This window comes from Alosa alosa, chromosome 16 (genome assembly GCF_017589495.1).
Source record: "Alosa alosa isolate M-15738 ecotype Scorff River chromosome 16, AALO_Geno_1.1, whole genome shotgun sequence".
Taxonomy (NCBI): Eukaryota; Metazoa; Chordata; class Actinopteri; order Clupeiformes; family Clupeidae; genus Alosa; species Alosa alosa.
Window position 1 is genome coordinate 13,512,626 of NC_063204.1, and position 2,500 is coordinate 13,515,125.

The following is a 2,500-nucleotide window of genomic DNA, read 5'->3' on the forward strand; positions in this document are numbered from 1 at the left end:
AGTGAAGGCACTGTGAAGATCACTACTTGGACACCCAGTCAGAGTCACATGCTCAAAGAAAGCACACACACACACACACACACACACACACACACACACACACACACACACACACACACATAGCCATAGTCGTAACTCTAACTGGCATTGCTGCCGGCACACATACGCTGACATTAACACTCCACTGACTCACCCACATCCCTGGGCACACAGAAGCTAGCGATGTCGTCACACACACACACAATCACCACCACAGACATACGAGGCAGGGTAAAAGTGTGTGTGTGTGTGTGTGTGTGTGTGTGTGTGTGTGCGTGTGCGCTGGGGGACTGTGTGTGTGTTTATGTGCTGTCAAGGGGACATGTGTGTGTGTGTGCTGTCAGGGGGACTGTGTGTTTATGTGCTGTCAAGGGGACGTGTGTGTGTGTGTGTGCTGTCAGGGGGACAGTGTGTGTGTGTGTGTTTGACATGTCTTCAGGCCACACTGCACACACACGCTGAACGGGCTGTCTGTCGAGGAGCCAGTACGGTGGGAGACACGGTGAGACCGTTGGTGAGAAATCAAGCGCAGACTCTCTGTGTGTGTGTGTGTGTGGTGTGTGTGTGTGTGTGTGTGACAGAATCTCTTCCAAACTGTGAGTGTCTGATCCAGGCCATCTGCTGGTGGGGAAATGGCTTCTGACACGTCCGGTGTGAATATGGCTCCTCTCGGTCTTTTCACCATGTGAGACGGAGATGATCAAACACAGAGGAGAGAAGAAGAGAGCGAGAGACAAGGAGAGGAGAGGAGAGGAGGAGAGGAGAGGAGAGGGGGGGGAGAGGAGGGGAGGAGAGGAGAGGAGGAGAGGAGGGGAGGAGGAGAGAGGGGGGGAGAGGAGGGGAGGAGAGTAGGAGAGAGGAGGAGAGGAGGGGAGGAGAGGAGAGGGAGGAGGAAGAGAGGAAAGGAGAGGGGAGGAGAGGAGGGGAGGAGAGGAGAGGGGAGGAGGAAGAGAGGAAAGGAGAGGGGAGGAGAGGAGGGGAGGAGAGGAGGAGAGGGGGGGGAGGGAGGGGGGGGAGGAGGAGGGGAGAGAGAGAGGAGAGGAGGAGAGAGGAGGGAGGAGAGGAGAGGGGAGGAGGAAGAGAGGAAAGGAGAGGGGAGGAGAGGAGGGGAGGAGAGGAGGGGAAGAGAGGAAAGGAGATGAGAGGAAAGGAGATGAGAGAAGAGGAGGAGAGGAGGGGAGGAGAGGAGAGGAGGGAGGAGAGGGGGGGAGGAAAGGAGAGGGAGGAGAGGAGGAGGAGGAGGGAGTGAGAGGAGGAGAGGGGGGAGAGGAGGGGGGAGAGGAGGGAGGAGAGAGGAGGAGAGGGAGGAGAGGAGAGGAGGGAGGAAGAGAGAAAGGAGAGGAGGAGAGGAGGAGGAGAGGCAGGAGAGGGGGGAGAGGAGGAGAGAGGAGGGGAGGAAAGGAGAGGAAGAGAGGAAGAGGAGGAAAGGAGAGGGAGGAGAGGAGAGAGGGGAGTGGAGAGGAGGAGAGGGGGAGGAGGGGAGGAGAGGAGGGAAGAGGAGGAGGAAAGTGAGAGGGGAGAGGAGGAGGAAAGGAGAGGGGAGGAGAGGAGGGAGGAGAGGAGGGGAGGAGGAGGAGGAGGGAGGAGAGGAAGAGGAGGAAAGGAGAGGGGAGGAGAGGAGGGGAGGAGAGGAGGAGAGGGAGAGGAGGGGAGGAGAGGAGGGGAGGAAAGGAGAGGGAAGAGAGGAAGAGAGGAAAGGAGAGGGGAGGAGGAGAGAGGGGAGGAGAGGAGGAGAGGGGGGGAGAGGAGGGGAGGAGAGGAGGGAAGAGAGGAGGAAAGGAGAGGGGAGGAGAGGAGGGGAGGAAAGGAGGGGAGGGAGGGAGGGAGGAGAGGGTGAGGGAGGAGAGGAGGAGAGGGAGAGAGGAAGAGAGAAAAGGGAGAGGGAGGAGGAGGGGAGAGAGGAGGAGAGGGGAGGAGGAGGGAGGAGAGGAGGAGGAGGAGGAAGAGAGGAAAGAGGGGAGGAGAGGAGGAGGAGAGAGGGGGGGAGAGGAGGGGAGGAGAGGAGAGGGAGGAGGAGAGGGAGGAGGAGGAGAGGGAGGAGGAAGAGAGGAAAGGAGAGGGGAGGAGAGGAGGGGAGGAGAGGAGGGGAGGGAGGAAGAGAGGAAAGGAGAGGGGAGGAGGAGGAGGAGAGGAGGAGAGGGGAGAGGAGGGGGGGGAGAGGGGAGGGGAGGAGAGGAGGAGGAGGAGGAGGGAGGAGAGGAGGAGGGGAGTGAGAGGAAGAGGAAAAGAGAGGAGGAGAGGAGGGAGGAGAGGAGGGAAGAGAGGAAAGGGAGTGAGAGGAAAGGAGGATGAGAGGAAGGAGGAGGAGAGAGGAGGAGAGAGGAGGAGGAGAGGAGGGGAGGAAAGGAGAGGGGAGGAGAGGAGGAGGAGAGGAAAGGAGATGAGAGGAGAGGAGGGGAGGAGGAGAGAGGAGGGGAGGAGAGGAGGGGAAGAGAGGAAAGGAGATGAAAGAAGGAGAGGA

At 59.8% G+C, this 2,500-nt stretch overlaps 1 protein-coding gene across 1 annotated transcript in view; it reads left to right on the plus strand.

Annotated features, from left to right (window-relative positions):
* Positions 1 to 2,500, plus strand: part of igsf9ba (immunoglobulin superfamily, member 9Ba) — an 86,140-nt gene that overhangs the window by 34,608 nt on the left and 49,032 nt on the right.